The sequence below is a fragment of the Microcaecilia unicolor genome, chromosome 6 (genome assembly GCF_901765095.1).
Source record: "Microcaecilia unicolor chromosome 6, aMicUni1.1, whole genome shotgun sequence".
NCBI lineage: Eukaryota > Metazoa > Chordata > Amphibia > Gymnophiona > Siphonopidae > Microcaecilia > Microcaecilia unicolor.
Window position 1 is genome coordinate 248,801,558 of NC_044036.1, and position 23,221 is coordinate 248,824,778.

A 23,221-nucleotide genomic window follows, 5' to 3' on the forward strand; every position below is an offset into this window, starting at 1 on the left:
TTGTACCAGCTCTCCTTCTGCCTTTCCAGTCCGCGTTCGTCTACTGCGCTGCTTGTATTTGGCAGTTGGGCATCAAGGCCTTCTTCGCAACGGGGAGATCTCTTGTGCACTGCTGCATCTTGTGGGGGACTTGCTTCCTTCTGGGACGCCAGTTGATGCTAGGGGCTGCTGCCTTTGGTGGACTGCGTCTCTTGTTCCTCGTCAGTGCTGGTGCTGGATCTGTTGGCCCCGCCAGCTTTGATCGCCTGCTATCTTCTGCCTCCGGTGACCACCTCCGCTTTCCAGGCTGCATGCTGCTTCTTCTGCGCTTTGGCTGTGCTGGCTGGATCTCACTACAGTGCCTTGTTGGGAGCTGTTCCAGCTACTCAGATACCGCTCAGCGTCTGGACTTCCACAGTCCATTATAGACTCTCTTTCCCCTCCCTTCCTCCTCTGTTCCTACTACCCTTTCAACTGTCATTGCATTTTTTTTTTTTATCAGTTCATTGTAAGCCGCTTAGAGGCCGCTTTCAGTGGTATAAAGCGGGGTACAAATGTTCTGCATCAATGAATCAATCTGCTCACAGTAGCTAACCAACGTCGATTGCATATTTTAGACTGTGCGCGAACACTTACCATTTAACTCGCACAACATCCCCAGGCTACCCATCTCAGTTCTTTCTTTCTCCACGGGAGCGGCATCTGCCTCAACCAGTCACAAAGATAACAGCTTCTATATTCTACTATGAAAATGCAGATTCCTCATGACACAGTTCATCATCTTCGGACTATGGCTAGTATAAAAGCGCATCTTCACGGAGCTTTCCCCACAGATGTTTGAAAAGCAGGTACTTGGATATCCTTGCATACTTCTACACGGAGCACTACTGTATCAACGCATGCAACGCTGCTCGTCAACCGACTCCACTTTGTTTCGGTCGGACATGCTGCGCTCTTCTCTGACGCAACTTCCTGTTTCCGGCAAGGCGGGATGCAGAGTGTGTACACCATAGAGGACGGGACGTCGGAGGAGAGCTTTGGGATTGTTAGTGGGCGACCTCAGGTATGAGTTTTATTTTTATTAGGGGGGGAGGTGGGGTTGAGGGAGAGGTGCTATATCGCGGACAAGGAGGAGAGTAGAAGATAAGAGGAAGAGATGGCAGAACAACATGGGAAGGGAAGATCGGTCCCCCGAATGCGTGTGAGGTGGGGGTGCTCGGCGTGTGAGAGTGTGAATTGGTATCTTTGTGACCAGGGTGGCACGTTGGACTGTTCTCTTTATTGATGAAAGAGCAGGTAGTTCATGGATCCCTTTTCTAGTATTTTTGCAATGTTCTCATGTACTTTCTTTTGCACTAAAGCATACCTTAATGCCTACATTTTTTTGGCTTTCCAAAGGATGTTTATGAGTATCTTTAGTGTCCAAGGATGAGGGAATTTAGAGTGAGAGCCTAATGCATGGAGTTCTTTTAAGTCCCTGTTTACTAAGAGGCATATTTTCAAAGCACTTAGCTTTCCAAAGTTCCATCGAAACCTATGGAACTTTAGAAGGCGAAGGGCTTTTAAAATATGCCTCTAAGTCACACTGTAGGCGCGCTAGCATTTTTAGCACACACTAAAAACACTAGTACACCTTAGTAAACATGCTGTAGGTGCCCTAGTGTTTTTAGCGTGTGCTAGTGCTAGACACCTATATATGCCTATAGGTGTCTCTAGCGTTGGTGCGCACCAAAAATGTTTAGCGCAGATCACACAGAGACGCTACAGCTTCTTTAATACCTTACAAAGGTCTTTATCAAGACTATCTGACATTGAGACCGATTTCTAGTACCAAGGATCATTTAAGACCTACAAATGCACTCAATTTGCAGCCCCTCACTACCTCTCTACCCTCATCTTCCCTCATCTCCCCTTATGCTCCTACCTGTAACCTACGCTCACAGGACAAATCCCTCCTCTCAGTACCCTTCTCCACCACCGCCAACTTCAGACTGCGCCCTTTCTGCCTCACCTCACCCTATGCTTGGAATAAACTCCCTGAGCCCATATGCCAAGCCCCCTCCCTACCCATCTTTTTTTTTTTGTTACATTTGTACCTGCGCTTTCCCACTCATGGCAGGCTCAATGCGCATTACATGGAGCAATGGAGGGTTAAGTGACTTGCCCAGAGTCACAAGGAGCTGCCTGTGCCTGAAGTGGGAATCGAACTCAGTTCCTCAGTTCCCCAGGACCAAAGTCCACCACCCTAACCACTAGGCCACTCCTCCACCCATATCTTCAAATCCTTGCTCAAAGCCCACCTCTTCAATGTCACTTTCGGCACCTAACCATTGTACCTCTATCCAGGAAATCTAGACTGCCTCAATCTTGATTGACTGCACTTTTTGTCCTTTAGATTGTAAGCTCCTTTGAGAAGGGACTGTCCTTCTTTGTTAATTGTACAGCGCTGCGCAACCCTGGTAGCGCTTTAGAAATGTTAAATAGTAGTAGTAGTAGTTAAGACTCCTGAGGCAGGCCTGTGGCCGAAACACAGTACTGTGTCGAGTCTGTGAAAAAAGTGGTACTTAGAACATCAGTATCCCGTTTCCCTGGAGTCATTGGTCCACTTCCCACTTCTTTATTTGCTGTGTTTTCATGGGAGTTTGTGTTCATCCATCTCGGTGGATTACTTTCTCCTTGAGTGCACTTTAGTAAACAGGGCCCTCTTGGTTTGCTAGGGATGAAAATCCTAGTACCCCCTCAACTAGTGTTCAAGCCCTTTGATAATTCTATTCTTCAACTGTGAGGGCATGTGTTTGTATTTTATTTATTTATTTTCAGTACTTGATATACCACAAGTGATCCCTGAGGCAACTATGAGGTTTACAATTTCTATTACAGTTACTTTTGTTAATGGGTTCACAATCTAAGTTATATATTGTACCTGGGGCAATGGCGTGCTAAGTGAGTTGCTCAGGGTCACATGGAACTGCAGAGGAAATTGAACCTGGTTCCACAGCTTCCCCAGGATCTCAACCCACTGCTGTCAGGCAGCAGCGAGAATTGAACCCGGTTCCTCAGGTCTGCAACTCGCTGCACTAACTTTTTAGGCTACTCTTTCACAAAGTGAAGCATATATGCCGGTAACAATAACATTTATTGTTGCTAGTCATCCATTGTGATATGAGATTATTGAAGGTAATAGATGCTTACATAAATTTGGGGGTGAGTTTTTTTTTTTTTTTTTGCTGTTCTCTTTTTGCATTCAGAAAAATATGAAAAAGTAGGTAAGCAAATCCAACCCTTCTTCCACCCCATGCACCCTATCCAGATTTGTGGTGTGCCCTCCCATACTGTACGATGGAGTTCTACAATGTTACTGAATTGAAAATGTTTCCTCGCCAGATGTGGGTGTATTATCTATCTATCTATATATATGTTTTAATGTAACATACACCTTTTTAGTAGTAGGATTACTTATGCATTAGGTTTTTCCAGTTATCTAAAGCAGGGGTTCTCAAACCTGCCCTAGGTAATCCTAGCCTATTAGGTTTTCAGGATAGCCACAATGAATATTCATTCATGAAAATATTATGCGTACACTGGGTCTTATTTTCAAAGCATTAAGTAACCTATGTAACTTCGTAAGTCCAAATATTTTGAAAATATACCTCACTGCTTCCTTGGTATGCAATCTATTTCGTGCATATTCATTGTGAATATCCTGCTTGGCTGGAGTTCCCCTAGGGCAGGTTTGGATCACTGGCCTAGAGGGCTTACAATCTAAGGGGCCAGTGCAGAATAGTGCACTAGGCTTTTGTATTTCTTCTTAACTTGGATTTAGCAGACAGTTGTTTATATGCGAGTTAACCTTCCACAAAGCCTCGTCTAGAGTAGAGACCAGCACAAAGCATATTTAAATCCTATGGTAATGATACTATTATTCTATGCATGTCTCTCCATCTGCACAGAATACCAAAAGGCAGAGTACAGTGCTGGAATTTAAGGCCAGGTTTGAGAAGGCATAAAACATTCGCTCACTCTGTGGTCAACAGTAGTGAGGATTAAATGTCTATCCAGCTGATATTTAATTAGCTCCTGGCCAGTTAAATATCCTTAAGCTGACTAAGCGCTAATATTCAGCACGAGATGGCTATCTTGACTGAATATTACTGCTTAGTGGCTAGCCCGGTCATCGGCTTTGTCATGCGACATAGCCAATCAGCCAATGAATAGACCTGCGTAAAGAGCAGGTCTATCAGTGGCCGCTATAACTTAGCTGGTTAGCTGATGAATAATGGCTTAACCAGCTACGTTTATAGCGGGCAAAAAAAAATTGGAAATTCAGTGCTCGTCGCCGGATATGGCCCAGGCCTTGTATTTCCAGGTTTGCCGCCACCCGCGGGAGTTAGCCAGGGTCCCTCCCGCATTCTCAATATCGGCCCTCTTGTCTTTTCTTTATTGCAAGAATATAAGACCCACAACGTTTTGGTGGGTTTCATAAGGAACATCAATAGAAATCAAACAAAATAAATCATGGAAAAGAAAATAAGATGATATCTTTTTTATTGGACATAACTTAATACATTTCTTGATTAGCTTTCGAAGGTTGCCCTTCTTCGTCAGATCGGAAATAAGCAAATGTGCTAGCTGACAGTGTATATAAGTGAAAACATTCAAGCATTACTATGACAGTCTGACAGGGTGGGAGGATGGGGGTGGGTATGAGGTATGCATGGGGACATCAAAGCATATCATTGATATTCTAACAGGATGGGTGTGGATAATTGAGGGGTGGGGTGATCAACAGAGAAATACAGCTTTATGGTTTATAATGGGCTAGGAACCCCAGATCCTTGTTAAGTCCTTTCTGTTGGGTGTTAAAATATTCAATCATTCTGACTTCAAAGGTCTTACGTTCTTGTATTTCTCTGTTGATCACCCCACCCCTCAATTATCCACACCCATCCTGTTAGAATATCAATGATATGCTTTGATGTCCCCATGCATACCTCGTACCCACCCCCATCCTCCCACCCTGTCAGACTGTCATAGTAATGCTTGAATGTTTTCACTTATATACACTGTCAGCTAGCACATTTGCTTATTTCCGATCTGACGTAGAAGGGCAACCTTCGAAAGCTAATCAAGAAATGTATTAAGTTATGTCCAATAAAAAAGGTATCATCTTATTTTCTTTTCCATGTTTTATTTTGTTTGATTTCTATTGATAACCTTAAGAGTGGACTAACACGGCTACCACACTCCTCTACATAAGGAACGTCCAAATCCGTCTTGTCATTTGCAGGACCCAGACTACAAAAGTCTGCCTAGCACTTATTTCGGTTCCAGCTAGTTGCCATTGAAGCCATTTGTAAACCGGATTGCCATATACAGACACATACCTACAAAGTCTGCCTGGCACCAGCCTTAGTTCTTGACAGCTGGAGTAGCAATTCAAATATCAAAAGTATTGCCATACTGGGACAGACCAAAGGTCCATCAAGCCCAGCATTCTGTTTCCAACAGTGGCCAATCCAGGTCACAAATACCTGGCAAGATCCCAAAAAAGTACAAAACATTTTATACTGCTTATCCCAGAAATAGTGGATTTTCCCCAAGTCCAATTTAATAATGGTCTATGGACTTTTCATTTAGGAAGCTGTCCAAACCTTTTTCACAATCCTCCAGCAAATTTAATTATCTCAGCAGTTACTCCTATCTCTAGGTCATTTATAAATATGTTAAAAAGCAGCAGTCCCAGCACAGACCCCTAGGGAGCCTCACTAACCACCCTTCATTGAGAATACTGACCATTTAATCCTACTCTCTGTTTTCTATCTTTTAACCAGTTTTTAATCCACAATAGAACACTATAGATAGGAGTAACTACTGAGGTAATTAAATTTGCTGATGAGACAAAGTTATTCAAAGTCGTTAAATCACGGGAGGATTGTGAAAAATTACAAGAGGACCTTATTAGACTGGGAGACTGGGCATCTAAATGGCAGATGACGTTTAATGTGAGCAGGTGCAAAGTGATGCATGTGGGAAAGAGGAACGTGAATTATAGCTACGTCATGCAAGGTTCCACGTTAGGAGTCACCAACCAAGAAAGGGATCTAGGTGTTGGCGTGGTTGATGATACGTTGAAACCTTCTGCTCAGTGTGCTGCTGCGGCTAAGAAGGCAAATAGAATGTTAGGTATTATTAGGAAAGGAATGGAAAACAAAAATGAGAACGTTATAATGCGTTTGTATCGCTCCATGGTGCGACCGTACCTCGAATATTGTGTTCAATTCTGGCCACTGCCGCCGCATCTCAAAAAAGATATAGTGCAGTTAGAAAAGGTGCAGAGAAGGGTGACGAAAATGATAAAGGGCATGGGACAACTTCCCTATGAGGAAAGTCTAAAGTGGCTAGGGCTTGGAGAAAAGGATGCTGAGGGGAGATATGATAGGGCTGTGATGGCGAACCTTTCAGAGACTGAGTGCCCAAACAGTAACCCAAAATCTAATTATTTATCGCAAAGTGCCAACAGGGCAATTTAACCTGAATAACAGGTGCTGGTACTCATTATGGGCGGGACCACCACATGACTCCACCCCTATGATAGCCACACCCCTTACACCAGCCATGGCACATATAAACAGACATCATTGAAAATATTATACTAGTATAGGAGAAAAAAATAACTTGATTTTTTTTCATTATAAATCATTTCTGTAAGCTGTTACAGCTCCAGTATACCCAGGGCAAAATAAGACTGCAGATGTAAATTCTCAAATTGGACATATTCCAAACACCCTCCCACCCGGCACCAGGCATCCCTCCCTCCTTCCCACCCAGCACCAGGCATCAGGCCTCCCACCCAGCACCAGGCCGCCTGAGCACCAAGTCGCCCGCCCGCCCACCCCTCCGAGCACCAGGGCCCCCCCCCCCCTCTGAAATTTAAAAGTCATACCTGGTCGGGGTTGCAGCGGCAGTGAAAAACGTGCTGGCTCGGCGCGCCTTCAGCCTTCCCTTCTGTCTCTCAAGCCTCCAAGTCCTAGTATTTTTGGAAAGCGTAAACAGATGCTTCACGTCTACCCGTTCTACTCCACTCATTATTTTATAGACCCTATCACAGTGATGGCAAACCTATGGCACGCGTGCCAGAGAGGGCACGCAGAGCCCTCTCTGTTGGCACGCGCGCCGTTGCCTCAGCCAGTTCCAGCCCCCCTCCGATTAAAAGTCATACCTGCATCAGGCCTCCCTCCCTCCCACCGAGCACCAGGCCGCCCGAGCACCAGGTCACCCGCCCTCCCTCCCTCCGAGCACCAGAGCCCCCCTCCGAAATTTAAAAAAGTCATACCTGGTTGGGGTTAAGGCGGCATCGGCAGCGGAAAGCGCTGGCTTGGCGCGCATTCAGCCTTCCCTTCTTTCTCTCAAGCGCTGGTCCCGCCCTTGCGGAAATAGGAAATGAGGGCGGGACCAGCGCTTGAGAGAAAGAAGGGAAGGCTGAATGCGCGCCAAGCCAGCGCTTTCCGCTGCCGATGCCGCCTTAACCCCAACCAGGTATGACTTTTTTAAATTTCGGAGGGGGGCTCTGGTGCTCGGAGGGAGGGAGGGCGGGTGACCTGGTGCTCGGGCGGCCTGGTGCTCGGTGGGAGGGAGGGAGGCCTGATGCAGGTATGACTTTTAATCGGAGGGGGGCTGGAACTGGCTGAGGCAACGGCGCGCGTGCCAACAGAGAGGGCTCTGCGTGCCCTCTCTGGCACGCGTGCCATAGGTTTGCCATCACTGTGATAGGGTCTATAAAATAATGAGTGGAGTAGAACGGGTAGACGTGAAGCATCTGTTTACGCTTTCCAAAAATACTAGGACTTGGAGGCATGCGATGAAGCTACAAAGTAAATTTAAAACGAATAGGAGAAAATTTTTCTTCACTCAACATGTAATTTAAACTCTGGAATTTGTTGCCAGAGATGTGATAATGGCAGTTAGCTTAGTGGAGTTTAAAAAAGGTTTGGACTGCCTCCTAAAGGAAAAGTCCATAGCAGTGGTGTAGCCAGACAGCCAATTTTGGGTGGGCCTGAGCCTAAAGTCGGTGGCCACAAAATTATCTCTGCTCCGCCATACCTCCACCTCAAAATATAAATACTTTAGCTAATGAGGATCCTCAAGCTTTGTTAGCTGAAGACTTTCTCCAAAGGCAATTAATACCAATCGGTCCAGCACTTTTCTCCCTTCCCCGCCTCCAGTCTACGGTCTGGCACCTCTCCCTAGCTCCACCCCATTGACAATTAATACCTTTAATTAAATTTAGATATTAGATATGTAGCATATGTCAAAGAATAAAGTGGTTGCTCAAGCATCAATCAAAGCGACAATCGCTCAACTGCAAAACACTATGCACAAATTTGTGCAAAAACACACTCAGAACCTTCCTGTACCATAAATATTACACTGGGCAGACCCTAATACACCAATATACCGATACGGAAAATGCAGACCGTCAACAATATGAAACAAGGGATCATATCACAATTCTCATGTAGAGCCACAAAACACCTTTTTAGGGTGGATAGTGTTCACAATGAGCTCCTTTTATTAACGACCATATATAGATCCTTCAAGAGGTAGTGTGTCATGATTTAGGCTCTACACCCTTTCTGATGTTTTGGTGCCACCTCAGTAAGGCCAATACACAAATTCTCCACTGCAAAACACTATACACAAACTTGTGCAAAAACACACTTATAACCTTAACAGCACTAATTCCAAGGACAGGACGAGCTACAACCTTATGCGTGGAAAGGCAGCACTATAATTACACCGGACTCTAAAGCACCAGTACACAACCTAGTGAAACAAAAAAAAACAAAACAAAAAAGGCTGCAAACTACACACTAGCAGAATACTGCACCTTGATCACACATGAAAAACACATGACACAACAGTTATGAAGGCAAATTTCTGAACTGGAAAGTTACCTCAAGAAGTTAGACTCAGCATGCAGCAATACTAGAAAAACTGAAACTTACATGCAAAATATCACAGATGCACATTTCCAAAAGCTGACATATTCCAATTAATAAATTCTGAATTAGAAAATGTTTTCTACCTTTGTTGTCTGATCATTTAGTTTTTCTATTTGCGTTGGTCCCAGTGTCTTCTGTTTTATGCAGTGTCTTCTTTCTATTTGATATTTTTTCACTCACCATAACCACCATCCTCCTGTGTCCTTATGTTTTCTCCCCCTGCCCTCCCCTCCCCTCTCCTCATCCATGTCCAGCAATTTCCTCTCTCCCCTCCATCCATCCATCCATGTCCTGATGTCCAGCAATTTCCTCTGTCCCTTTCCCTCCAGCAATCTGTTCTCTCCCCCCCGCCCTCCTCTCCATGTCCAGCGAGTCTCCCTGCCCTCCCTCAGCTCCCCAAAAGCCCTCCGAGTCCTCTCCGGTCCCCCTCCCTCCCACCCATGGCCAGTGAGTCTTCCTGCCCTCCCTCAGTTCCCCAAAAGCCCTCCGAGTCCTCTCTGTTCCCCCCTCCCCTCCCACCCATGGCCAGCGAGTCTCCCTGCCCTCCCTCAGCTCCCCAAAAGCCCTCCGAGTCCTCTCCGTTCCCCCCTCCCCTCCCACCCATGGCCAGCGAGTCTCCCTGCCCTCCCTCAGTTCCCCAAAAGCCCTCCGAGTCCTCTCCGTCCCCCCGCCTCCCGCGCACACGAACTTGTCCTTTTTCTTTCAGTAGCAGCGAGCGACGTGAAGGCACTGCAACGCTCGCCAGCTTCAAGTTCTCCCTTTCCTGTTCACACAGTGTTCGTCCCGCCTTCGCGGAAACAGGAAATACGTCATCGTAAAGGCGGGACGGACACTGCGTGAAGAGGAAAGGGAGAACTTGAAGCAGTGTCTTCACGTCGCTCGCTGCTACTGAAACAAAAAGGACAGGTTAAACATTTGCGTGGGGGGGGGGGGCGGACGGAACTGAGGGGGGGAACGGAGGAGGGGTGACGGTCGGGCGAGGGAGGGAAGGAGGAATGCCACGCGGGGCCTCTTAGTGCGACTCGGGGTACACCATTCCTGGGTGGGCCTTGGGCTTAAGTGGGTGGGCCTGGGTCCACCCAGGCCCACCCGTGCCTACGCCTCTGGTCCATAGAGCATTATTAAATTGGACTTGGGGAAAATCCACTATTTCTGGGATAAGCAGTATAAAATGTTTTGTACTTTTTTGGGATCTTGCCAGGTATTTGTGACTTGGATTGGCCACTGTTGGAAACAGAATGCTGGGCTTGATGGATTTTGGTCTGTCCTAGTATGGCAATACTTAAGTACTTGTTTAGCATGTTTGCTTTTTCTTCATCGCTCTCTACATAGCTGTCCACAGCAGATTTCAGTCTCTCAATTCCATTTCCCACCTTCCTTCTTTCATTAATGTACCTGAAAAAATTTTGGCTCCTTCACATTTCTACCCATTTGCTCTTCCACCTCTGCTTTCTCAATATGTATCTCCCTCTTGGTTTCTTTCAGTTTTTCCCGGTAGACTTTTCTGTGTTCCTCTTCTTGAGTTTTCCTGTATTTCATGAATGCCACCTTTCTTGTCTTTATTTTTTCAGCCACTTGTTTGAAGAACCATAATCGGTTTACTTTTCTTCTTGTATAAGTACATAAGTACATAAGTAGTGCCATACTGGGAAAGACCAAAGGTCCATCTAGCCCAGCATCCTGTCACCGACAGTGGCCAATCCAGGTCAAGGGCACCTGGCACGCTCCCCAAACGTAAAAACATTCCAGACAAGTTATACCTAAAAATGCTGAATTTTTCCAAGTCCATTTAATAGCGGTCTATGGACTTGTCCTTTAGGAATCTATCTAACCCCTTTTTAAACTCCGTCAAGCTAACCGCTCGTACCACGTTCTCCGGCAACGAATTCCAGAGTCTAATTACACGTTGGGTGAAGAAATATTTTCTCCGATTCGTTTTAAATTTTACCACACTGTAGCTTCAACTCATGCCCTCTAGTCCTAGTATTTTTTAATAGCGTGAACAGTCGCTTCACATCCACCCGATCCATTCCACTCATTATTTTATACACTTCTATCATATCTCCCCTCAGCCGTCTCTTCTCCAAGCTGAAAAGCCCTAGCCTTCTCAGCCTCTCTTCATAGGAAAGTCGTCCCATCCCCACTATCATTTTCGTCGCCCTTCGCTGTACCTTTTCCAATTCTACTATATCTTTTTTGAGATACGGAGACCAGTACTGAACACAATACTCCAGGTGCGGTCGCACCATGGAGCGATACAACGGCATTATAACATCCGCACACCTGGACTCCATACCCTTCCTAATAACACCCAACATTCTATTCGCTTTCCTAGCCGCAGCAGCACACTGAGCAGAAGGTTTCAGCGTATCATCGACGACGACACCCAGATCCCTTTCTTGATCCGTAACTCCTAACGCGGAACCTTGCAAGACGTAGCTATAATTCGGGTTCCTCTTACCCACATGCATCACTTTGCACTTGTCAACATTGAACTTCATCTGCCACTTGCACGCCCATTCTCCCAGTCTCGCAAGGTCCTCCTGTAATCGTTCACATTCCTCCTGCGACTTGACGACCCTGAATAATTTTGTGTCATCGGCGAATTTAATTACCTCACTAGTTATTCCCATCTCTAGGTCATTTATAAATACATTAAAAAGCAACGGACCCAGCACAGACCCCTGCGGGACCCCACTAACTACCCTCCTCCACTGAGAATACTGGCCACGCAATCCTACTCTCTGCTTCCTATCTTTCAACCAGTTCTTAATCCATAATAATACCCTACCTCCGATTCCATGACTCTGCAATTTCTTCAGGAGTCTTTCGTGCGGCACTTTGTCAAACGCCTTCTGAAAATCCAGATATACAATATCAACCGGCTCCCCATTGTCCACATGTTTGCTTACCCCCTCAAAAAAATGCATTAGATTGGTGAGGCAAGACTTCCCTTCACTAAATCCGTGCTGACTTTGTCTCATCAGTCCATGTTTTTGTATATGCTCTGCAATTTTATTCTTAATAATAGCCTCCACCATCTTGCCCGGCACCGACGTCAGACTCACCGGTCTATAATTTCCCGGATCTCCTCTGGAACCCTTCTTAAAAATCGGAGTAACATTGGCTACCCTCCAGTCTTCCGGTACTACACTCGATTTTAGGGACAGATTGCATATTTCTAACAGTAGCTCCGCAAGTTCATTTTTTAGTTCTATTAATACTCTGGGATGAATACCATCAGGTCCCGGTGATTTACTACTCTTCAGCTTGCTGAACTGACCCATTACATCCTCCAAGGTTACAGAGAATTTGTTTAGTTTCTCCGACTCCCCCGCTTCAAATATTCTTTCCGGCACCGGTGTCCCCCCCAAATCCTCCTCGGTGAAGACCGAAGCAAAGAATTCATTTAATTTCTCCGCTACGGCTTTGTCCTCCTTGATCGCCCCTTTAACACCATTTTCGTCCAGCGGCCCAACTGACTCTTTGGCCGGTTTCCTGCTTTTAATGTATCTAAAAAAATTTTTACTATGTATTTTTGCTTCCAACGCTAATTTCTTCTCAAAGTCCTTTTTGCCCTCCTTATCTCCGCTTTGCATTTGGCTTGGCATTCCTTATGATCTATCCTGTTACTTTCAGTTGGTTCTCTTCTCCACTTTCTGAAGGATTGTTTTTGGCTCTAATGATTTCCTTTATCTTACTGTTTAGCCACGCCGGCTGACGTTTAGTCTTTTTTCCCTTTTTTCTAATACGTGGAATATATTTGTCCTGAACCTCCAGGATGGTGTTTTTAAACAGCATCCACGCCTGATGCAAGTTTTTTAATCTGCGAGCTGCTCCTTTCAGTCTTTTTTTCACCATTTTTCTCATTTTGTCGTAATCACCTTTTCTATAGTTAAACGCTAGCGTACTTGATTTCCTAGTTTCACTTCCTTCAATGCCAATATCAAAACCGATCATATTATGATCACTGTTATCAAGCGGCCCTCGTATCGTTACCCCCTGCAGTAGATCATGAGCACCACTAAGGACTAAGTCTAGTATTTTTCCTTCTCTTGTCGGCTCCTGAACTAGCTGTTCCATGAAGCTGTCCTTGATTTCATCAAGAAATCTTATGTCCCTTGCGTGTACAGATGTTACATTAACCCAGTCTATATGCGGGTAATTGAAATCCCCCATTATTATTGTGTTGCCCAGTTTGTTTGCGTCCCTGATTTCCTTTAACATTTCCGCATCCGTCTGTTCGTCCTGGCCAGGCGGACGGTAGTACACTCCTATCACTATCCTTTTCCCCTTTGCACATGGAATTTCAATCCACAGTGATTCCAAGGAGTGTTTTGTTTCCTGCAGAATTTTCATTCTATTTGATTCAAGGCTCTCGTTAATATACAATGCTACCCCTCCACCAATCCGATTCACCCTATCACTACGATATAATTTGTACCCCGGTATGACAGTGTCCCACTGGTTATCCTCCTTCCACCAGGTCTCAGAGATGCCTATTATATCTAATTTTTCATTTAGTGCAATATATTCCAACTCCCCCATCTTATTTCTTAGGCTCCTGGCATTCGCATATAGACATTTCAAACTATGTTTGTTGTTCCTAAGTACATCATGCTTAGTACTTGACAGTATTAATTGGCAATCTTTTGTCTGATTTTTATTGTTATTTAAAGATACCCGATCTACTACATTACTACATTACTGTCCTTATGTAAATGCCAGTAACCATTTTAATAGCTCCTTTCAGCCTGGACCACTGTCTTTCCACTGCTGTGTCTTCCCATCACATCAGCTCTTGCTACAGGTACGCCCCCATTTTGTTAATTTCTTTGTTTGAAATCCAGGACTTTGAGTTTTGAGTGGCTGCCCTCCGCTCTAGCTGTTATATCAAACCAAACTGTTTCATGATCACTACTGCCCAGGTGGGCACCTACTCTGACAGTAGACACACTTTCCCCATTTGTGAGCACTAGATACAGAGTCGCTCCTTCCCTCGTGAGATCCATCACCAGTTGTCTGAGCAGATAACTTTGAAGTGCATCCTCTATCTCCCTACTTCTTTCCGATTCTGCAGATGGAACTTTCTAGTCTACATCTGGCAAGTTGAAATCACCCAGAAACAGCATTTCCCCTTTCTTTCCCAGCTTTTGGACAGAAGCTGCTCTGTTTATGTCAGAGGTCTATAGACAACACCCATGTGGACAGAGGGTTCTGTCTTCTCTTTTCACAGCAATCCACATTGCTTCTTCCTTTCCCCAGACCCCTTGCATTTCAGTTGCATTAATATTGTTTCTGATATACAGAGCTACTCCTCCACCTTTTCTACCATCACTATTCTTCCTAAATAGATTATAGCCCAGTATGTTTGTGTCCCATTCATGGGAATCATTGAATCATGCCTCCATGATAGCGAATACATCTAAATCTGCCTCTACCATCAGGGCTTGCAGATCATGAACTTTGTTGCTTAGGCTGCAAGCATTTGTGGTCATAGTTTTCTAGCTACATTTCAATGGCAGTCTCATTTTCTGTATAGTTTTTTGTTTAGTCTCACCTACTGTGGTATTGCTAAGTGAATTGCTAACATTGTCGGAGCTTGTCTTTTGCTGGGGGTGACTACCTGAATTGACCTGCTTTTAACTGCCACCCCCTGTTTCTAGTTTAAATGCCTCGACACATATTGTCCGAATCTCTCAGCAAGGATTCTTTTTCCTGCCACAGTGAGATGCAACCCATCATTGCAATATAGTTTTTGTTTTTCCATGTATTGCCCCATCTCCAATGTACTTAATTTTTTTTCTCCGAGGACAAGCAGGCTGCTTGTTCTCACTGATGGGTGATGTCCACGGCAGCCCCTCCAATCGGAATCTTCACTAGCAAAGTCCTTTGCTAGTCCTCGCGCGCCCGCGCGCACCGCGCATGCGCGGCCGTCTTCCCGCCCGAAACCGGCTCGAGCCGGCCAGTCTTCTTTCATCCACACTCGGTACGGTCGTGTTTTCGCCGTGTCGAGCCCCGGAAAGTCGACCTCGCGCGTCCTTTCTCGACGTGTATTTTCTTCGGAAAATCCTCAAAAACTGTTTGGGAAGTGCTCCGGAAGCCCTCTCGGGTTTCGTTTGCCCCTTCCCGTATTTTTCAGATTTTGCCCCGGTAAGTTTTCTTTCGTCGTCGGGGTAGGCCTCTTTTCGGCCTCGGTCGAGATTTTTCTCCCTCAAAGTTTTGGTGCTCATTTTCGCCATTTCGGCCTTTGATTTCGCTGGCGTGATTTTTCCGCCCATGACATCGAAGCCTTCCAGCGGCTTCAAGAAGTGCACCCAGTGCGCCCGGGTAATCTCGCTCACTGACAGGCACGCGTCGTGTCTTCAGTGTCTGGGGGCCGAGCACCGCCCTCAGGTCTGTAGTCTGTGTTCCCTTTTGCAAAGGCGGACTCAGGTAGCGAGATTGGCCCAGTGGAACGTTTTGTTCTCGGGCTCTTCGTCGGCATCGGCACCGGTGGTATCGAGTGCATCGACGTCTTCAGCGTCCAGAGTGTCATCCTCGGCCGCCAGTGCATCGAGTGCATCGAGGCATCGGCCCTCTGCATCGGCGCCGAGACATCGGATAGCTGCATCGACGTCGGTGGTACCGGGACCTCGTCTGCTGATGTCGTCGGACGGTGGTGCATCGTCTGGAGTGCAGGTGAGGGCTGTCCATTCCCCTGCTGGTGGCGGTGAGCCTTCGGATGGGTCTCCCCCTACCCTGAGGGCTCCTGCGGTACAGCCCCCCCGAGACCGACCTCCTTCAGCCTCGGCCCCGAGGAAGCGACGGCTGGATTCTACGTCCTCCTCGTCGGTACCGGGAAGCTCCGGTGACATGCTTCGTTCCAAGAAGTCGAAGAAGCATCGTCACCGGTCCCCTTCCCGTGTCAGTACCGAGAGCTCTGGGTCGCCGAGGGAGTCGGCACCCAGCAGGCATCGGCACCGAGAGGACCGCTCACCCTCTGTTCAGGAGGTGTCGATGCGCTCCACTTTGGACAGCCCGGAACAGCCTCCACGCCCGGAACAGGTTCTGACATCGACGCCTGCATCGACTTCCATGCCTTTCTCTGCAGCCGCTCTGAACGAGAGCCTCCGGGCCGTTCTCCCAGAGATCCTGGGAGAGCTGTTGCGCCCTACCCCTCCGGTACCGGCGGTGCTTGCGCCTCCGGTACCGTCGAGCGTGGCGCCGGCTGGCCCATCGCCCGAGGTGAGGTCTCCGGTGTCGGTACCGCGTGCGGTGCCGGCTGCCGTCGCCTCCCAGGAAGGCTCCCCGACTACGTCGGCGGAGGGAGCTTCGCCGATGCGGGCGAGGGAGTCTACCTCTCGACGCCCCCATCGTGGACGTGGCTCCACGGAGTCGAGTCGGGCACGGTTGCAGACACAGGTCCGTGAACTTGTGTCTGACACCGAGGGTGAGGCCTCGTGGGAAGAGGAAGAAGACCCCAGATATTTCTCTGACGAGGAGTCTGAGGGTCTTCCTTCCGATCCCACTCCCTCTCCTGAAAGACAGCTTTCTCCTCCTGAGAGTCTGTCTTTCGCTTCCTTTGTCCGGGAGATGTCTACGGCCATCCCCTTCCCGGTGGTTGTGGAGGACGAGCCCAGGGCTGAAATGTTTGAGCTCCTGGACTATCCTTCTCCACCTAAGGAAGCGTCCACTGTTCCCCTGCACCATGTCCTCAAAAAGACATTGCTGGCGAACTGGACCAAGCCTTTAACTAATCCCCACATCCCCAAGAAGATGGAGTCCCAGTACCGGATCCATGGGGACCCAGATCTGATGCGCACTCAGTTGCCTCATGATTCTGGAGTTGTGGATCTGGCCCTAAAGAAGGCTAAGAGTTCTAGGGAGCATGCTTCGGCGCCCCCGGGCAAGGACTCTAGAACCTTAGACTCCGTTGGGAGGAAGGCCTACCATTCTTCTATGCTCGTGGCCAAAATTCAGTCTTACCAGCTCTACACGAGCATACACATGCGGAACAATGTGCGGCAGTTGGCGGGCTTGGTTGATGCTCTCCCCCCTGAGCAAGCCAAGCCTTTTCAGGAGGTGGTCAGGCAGCTGAAGGCGTGCAGAAAATTCCTGGCCAGAGGGGTGTATGACACCTTTGATGTTGCGTCCAGGGCCGCTGCTCAAGGTGTGGTGATGCGCAGGCTCTCATGGCTGCGTGCCTCCGACCTGGAGAATAGAATCCAGCAGCGGATTGCGGACTCGCCTTGCCGTGCGGATAACATTTTTGGAGAGAAAGTCGAACAGGTGGTAGAGCAGCTCCACCAGCGGGACACCGCATTCGACAAGTTCTCCCGCCGGCAGCCTTCAGCTTCTACCTCTACAGGTAGACGATTTTTCGGGGGAAGGAAGACTGTTCCCTACTCTTCTGGCAAGCGTAGGTACAATCCTCCTTCTCGACAGCCTGCGGCCCAGGCTAAGCCCCAGCGCGCTCGCTCTCGTCAGCAGCGTGCGACTCAGCAAGGCCCCTCGGCTCCCCAGCAAAAGCAAGGGACGAGCTTTTGACTGGCTCCAGCAGAGCATAGCCGACATCCAAGTGTCAGTGCCGGGCGACCTACCAGTCGGAGGGAGGTTGAAAGCTTTTCACCAAAGGTGGCCTCTCATAACCTCCGATCAGTGGGTTCTCCAAATAGTCCGGCAAGGATACACCCTCAATTTGGCCTCAAAACCTCCAAATTGCCCACCGGGTGCTCAGTCTTACAGCTTCTAGCGCAAGCAGGTGCTTGCAGAGGAACTCTCCGCCCTTCTCAGCGCCAATGCGGTCGAGCCCGTGCCATCCGGGCAAGAAGAGCTGGGATTCTATTCCAGGTACTTCCTTGTGGAAAAGAAAACAGGGGGGATGCGTCCCATCCTAGACCTAAGGGCCCTGAACAAATATCTGGTCAAGGAAAAGTTCAGGATGCTTTCCCTGGGCACCCTACTTCCCATGATTCAGGAAAACGATTGGCTATGCTCTCTGGACTTGAAGGATGCCTACACACACATCCCGATACTGCCAGCTCACAGACAGTATCTGCGATTTCAGCTGGGCACACGTCACTTCCAGTACTGTGTGCTACCCTTTGGGCTCGCCTCTGCGCCCAGGGTGTTCACAAAGTGCTTGGCTGTAGTAGCAGCAGCACTTCGCAGGCTGGGGGTGCACGTGTTCCCATATCTCGACGATTGGCTGGTGAAGAACACGTCCGAGGCAGGAGCCCTGCAGTCCATGCAGATGACTATTCGCCTCTTGGAGCTACTGGGGTTTGTGATAAATTACCCAAAGTCCCATCTTCTCCCGGCGCAGAGACTCGAATTCATAGGAGCTCTGCTGGATTCTCGGACGGCTCGCGCCTATCTCCCAGAGGCGAGAGCCAACAACTTGTTGTCCCTCGTCTCGCGGGTGCGAGCGTCCCAGCAGATCACAGCTCGGCAGATGTTGAGATTGCTGGGCCACATGGCCTCCACAGTTCATGTGACTCCCATGGCCCGCCTTCACATGAGATCTGCTCAATGGACCCTAGCTTCCCAGTGGTTTCAGGCTGCTGGGGATCTAGAAGACGTGATCCACCTGTCCACGAGTTTTCTCGAATCCCTGTACTGGTGGACGATTTGGTCCAATTTGACTCTGGGACGTCCTTTCCAAATTCCTCAGCCACAAAACGTGCTGACCACGGATGCGTCTCTCCTGGGATGGGGAGCTCATGTCGATGGGCTTCACACCCAAGGGAGCTGGTCCCTCCAGGAACGCGATCTACAGATCAATCTTCTGGAGTTGCGAGCGATCTGGAATGCTCTGAAGGCTTTCAGAGATCGGCTGTCCCACCAAATTATCCAAATTCAGACAGACAACCAGGTTGCCATGTACTACATCAACAAGCAGGGGGGCACCGGATCTCGCCCCCTGTGTCAGGAAGCCGTCAGCATGTGGCTTTGGGCTCGCCGTCACGGCATGGTGCTCCAAGCCACATACCTGGCAGGCGTAAACAACAGTCTGGCCGACAGACTGAGCAGGATTGTGCAACCTCACGAGTGGTCGCTCAACTCCAGAGTGGTGCGCCAGATCTTCCAAGCGTGGGGCACCCCCTTGGTGGATCTCTTCGCATCTCGAGCCAACCACAAAGTCCCTCAGTTCTGTTCCAGGCTTCAGGCCCACGGCAGACTGGCATCGGATGCCTTCCTCCTGGATTGGGGGGAGGGTCTGCTGTATGCTTATCCTCCCATTCCTCTGGTGGGGAAGACTTTGTTGAAACTCAAGCAAGACCGAGGCACCATGATTCTGATTGCTCCTTTTTGGCCGCGTCAGATCTGGTTCCCTCTTCTTCTGGAGTTATCCTCCGAAGAACCGTGGAGATTGGAGTGTTTTCCGACCCTCATCACGCAGGACGAAGGGGCTCTTCTGCATCCCGGCCTCCGGTCCCTGGCTCTCACGGCCTGGATGTTGAGAGCGTAGACTTTGCCTCTTTGGGTCTGTCAGAGGGTGTCTCCCGTATCTTTCTTGCTTCCAGAAAAGATTCCACTAAGAGGAGTTACTTTTTTCTATGGAGGAGGTTTGCCGTCTGGTGTGACAGCAAGGCCCTAGATCCTCGCTCTTGTCCTACACAGACCCTGCTTGAATACCTTCTGCACTTGTCTGAGTCTGGTCTCAAGACCAACTCTGTAAGAGTTCACCTTAGTGCAATCAGTGCATACCATTACCATGTGGAAGGTAAGCCGATCTCGGGACAGCCTTTAGTTGTTCGCTTCATGAGAGGTTTGCTTTTGTCAAAGCCCCCCGTCAAGCCTCCTACAGTGTCATGGGATCTCAATGTCGTTCTCACCCAGCTGATGAAACCTCCTTTTGAGCCACTGAACTCCTGCCATCTGAAGTAGTTGACCTGGAAGGTCATTTTCTTGGTGGCAGTTACTTCAGCTCGTAGAGTCAGTGAGCTTCAGGCCCTGGTAGCCCAGGCCCCGTACACCAAGTTTCATCATAACAGAGTAGTCCTCCGCACTCACCCTAAGTTCTTGCCAAAGGTCGTGTCGGAGTTCCATCTGAACCAGTCAATTGTCTTGCCAACATTCTTTCCCCGTCCTCATTCCTGCCCTGCTGAACGTCAGCTGCACACATTGGACTGCAAGAGAGCATTGGCCTTCTACCTGGAGCGGACACAGCCCAGCAGACAGTCTGCCCAATTGTTTGTTTCTTTTGATCCCAATAGGAGGGGAGTGGCTGTGGGGAAACGCACCCTATCCAATTGGCTAGCAGATTGCATTTCCTTCACTTACGCCCAGGCGGGGCTGGCTCTTGAGGGTCATGTCACGGCTCATAATGTTAGAGCCATGGCTGCGTCGGTAGCCCACTTGAAGTCAGCCTCTATTGAAGAAATTTGCAAAGCTGCGACGTGGTCATCTGTCCACACATTCACATCTCATTACTGCCTGCAGCAGGATACCCGACGCGACAGTCGGTTCGGGCAGTCAGTTCTTCAGAACCTGTTTGGGCTTTAGGATCCAACTCCACCCCCCGAGGGCCCTGTTTGTTCTGTTCCAGGCTGCACTCTCAGTTAGTTGGTAAATTTTTTAGGTCAATCTCAGTTATGTCCTCGCCGTTGCGAGGCCCAATTGACCATGGTTGTTGTTTTGAGTGAGCCTGGGGGCTAGGGATACCCCATCAGTGAGAACAAGCAGCCTGCTTGTCCTCGGAGAAAGCGAATGCTACATACCTGTAGAAGGTATTCTCCGAGGACAGCAGGCTGATTGTTCTCACAAACCCGCTCACCTCCCCTTTGGAGTTGTGTCTTCCCTTGTCTTTGTCTTACTACATATGAGACTGGCCGGCTCGAGCCGGTTTCGGGCGGGAAGACGGCCGCGCATGCGCGGTGCGCGAGGACTAGCAAAGGACTTTGCTAGTGAAGATTCCGATTGGAGGGGCTGCCGTGGACGTCACCCATCAGTGAGAACAATCAGCCTGCTGTCCTCGGAGAATACCTTCTACAGGTATGTAGCATTCGCTTTGTGGTAATACCAGGCTTTGAGCCACTTTGTGAAGTTCTCAGAATTTTGTAGTCTTTCCTCTCCAAACACTGGCAAATAATTATCCTAAACTAGATGACATTTTAGCTTCAATCCAGAAAAGTATTGGTGGGAAAAGCTACAGTATACACACCAACTAATTTCTCACTATTCACATGGCCTGAATGGAGATGCCAGTGCCTTATGCAGAAAAAAAAAAAGGTGATACTTGCTTTACAAGCTTTTGAAGGCACAGCCTTCTTCATATCATGTTCTACCTTCGAAAACTTGTCCAAAAAATGTAGTCCAATAAAAAAAGGTATCACTATTTTTCTCTCTTATTTTCTTTCTAGTTATTACCTTTTAAGTGGACTAACGTGGAAAACACTATTTTATTGCATGTCCTATGTGTCTGTACCCACATAATATATTAATTTTATTATGGAAAATTAAAGTCCAGACAAGTGACCTCAGGATTGCTTTTGGATCCACCCAATTTTGGCACGCCTTTGGAAAGTTTCATTGATGAGGAAGAGGATTTTTTTCTATGATATTTGAGCAATGTCCTGTTATTGCAAGCTGGTGCCAATCAATCAGTCTTTTGCTAGAAACAAAATGTGTATTTATAAACTATAAAATAAAAGTAAAAAAATCATTGATATATCTGCACATATCCTGGATTGCTATTTTGAATATATCAGAATTACAAAAATAATATGCACAGGATAGCATGTACATCTGTAAGTACAGTTTTGTTTTGCTCATACCTTTGCCCAAGATAGCTGCTATTAGTTCAGACCATGTGCATATGGGTCTGTTGTACTGTCCCATGTAAGTGCACATTTTTTGCACTCTGTATACTATTTGCTTAGTACATGATGGAGCAACGGTTTTGCATTGTGCTTGTATTAGGAAGCGATGTGCTAAGTGTTAATACAGAGCTGTAGTGCAAGCTTACTTCACAGGCTCCTAAGTCTGTACCTGAGTCAATAAAGGATGAAGTGACTTGTCCAAGATCTCAAGAAAAGCCAGCCAGATATCGACTGCTTTCCCTGGTTCTCAACCCTCTTAGGCTACTTTTCCTTTACAAACCAAATTTTCTACTTTCTATGATGGTTTGGTCCAAAGCTTCAGTTTTAAAGATCATTTTCCTTTTTTGAAAGGCATGTGCCTCAACTTGAGTAACCCCTTAATGGCTCCCACAACAGATTTATTAAAAAAAAAAAAACAACCCAGCAACTGAACCCCATCCTCAGGACACACAATTAATATTCATTAGGGAGATTTTCATGCGCACGCAAATGTCTCATGAATATTCATTGTGGATATCCCAAAAACCTGACTGGCTGTGGTGCCTCCAGGAGCAGGTTTGGGAACCACTGCTGTATTCATGTTTTAAAATATGGAATTATAGTTAAAGTTAACCATAAGGTTATCCGCTTCTGATAGATTAGCAGTAGGGTTTTAGTTCTGTGACCTTATAGGCTATTTTTTTGAGTAGTTTGGAGCGTCTGCAAAGGAATTTGAACGAGATGCTCTCAATTAGTACTTTATGGCAGCTAACCATAGTTATGAAGCAGATTTTCAGTTTAGTTGTGCAAATTCAGTTAATATGCTAGTACAGGACTGGGAGTAGCCCTTATATTTTACTCTTACTTTTGATAAAGAAAAAAAAAGGTAGGCAATACAATAAAGTGTTTCAGAGATTTAGAATGTAATTTTAGAAAGATGTTCAGGTCAGGACATCGCTGGTGGTGCTAATATTTAAGATCTGCTTACCAGCAGCCTGTTCTGAAATACCTGAGAAATGGACATCTATCTGCTGGAGATGTCCAGCATGAACATTGTGATGGGCCTCTTGTGGCCAACAACCTGCTCCACCAGTTCTTCTCCTGGGCCAACCAGAATTTTTTTTTTTTGTTACATTTGTACCCCGCGCTTTCCCACTCATGGCAGGCTAAATGCGGCTTACATGGGGCAATGGAGGGTTAAGTAACTTGCCCAGAGTCACAAGGAGCTGCCTGTGCCTGAAGTGGGAATCAAACTCAGTTCCTCAGTTCCCCAGGACCAAAGTCCACCACCCTAACCACTAGGCCACTCCTCCACTCTAAGGAAATTGCTCAGAGACAGCTCTCAACTGTAGCAGCTATTACTCTCAGTATTAGGGGTAAGGGGTCCTCTTTACTCTCAGGGTGTCTCTTTTTCACCCCCCTTATTCAGTCCCAAACCTCTCCATGAAGTTTCTC

General features: G+C 47.5%; 1 protein-coding gene across 5 annotated transcripts in view; it reads left to right on the top strand.

Annotated features, from left to right (window-relative positions):
- Positions 1–956: 956 nt before the first annotated feature.
- Positions 957–23,221, top strand: part of EHMT1 (euchromatic histone lysine methyltransferase 1) — a 698,071-nt gene continuing 675,806 nt past the window's right edge. For all 5 annotated transcript variants that reach the window (XM_030207091.1, XM_030207089.1, XM_030207095.1 and 2 more), the window contains exon 1: positions 957–1,042. The gene's annotated coding sequence lies outside the window, so the exon portion shown is untranslated. The remainder of the gene's footprint in view (positions 1,043–23,221) is intronic.